We start from the raw sequence: 389 nt of genomic DNA on the forward strand, positions 1-389 counted from the left end.
TTACACACTGGACCTTTAAGACGTTGTGGGGATATTTCAAGTGGGAGGTGTACAGCCGATAAACCTCTAAGCTTTACTCGCAGTCACAATCACTGCATTTGAATACTCGAGAAGCTGGCAAAATCCCCTGTCTGCAAACATGACTACATTTGAGTCTTGACCTGAAGACCCTCCTAGATTTGTCTTTAAAAAAAGCCTCTTCAGCAACAACCTGGTCATTATGTTTTTGCTTCAATGTATCTGAGACAAACACCCCTGACTTCGATGGTACTCGCCATCTGGAAACGCAGAGAGAAAATCATGACCAGCATTAAGAAACACAGTGAAGAGAGAAAATAAAAACATGAAATGAAATACGGCAAGATGAGAAAATAATCCCAGACACTGTC

Source organism: Morone saxatilis, unplaced genomic scaffold (assembly GCF_004916995.1).
Source record: "Morone saxatilis isolate NCDOM2014 unplaced genomic scaffold, NCSU_SB_2.0 Contig2, whole genome shotgun sequence".
NCBI classification, from domain to species: Eukaryota; Metazoa; Chordata; class Actinopteri; family Moronidae; genus Morone; species Morone saxatilis.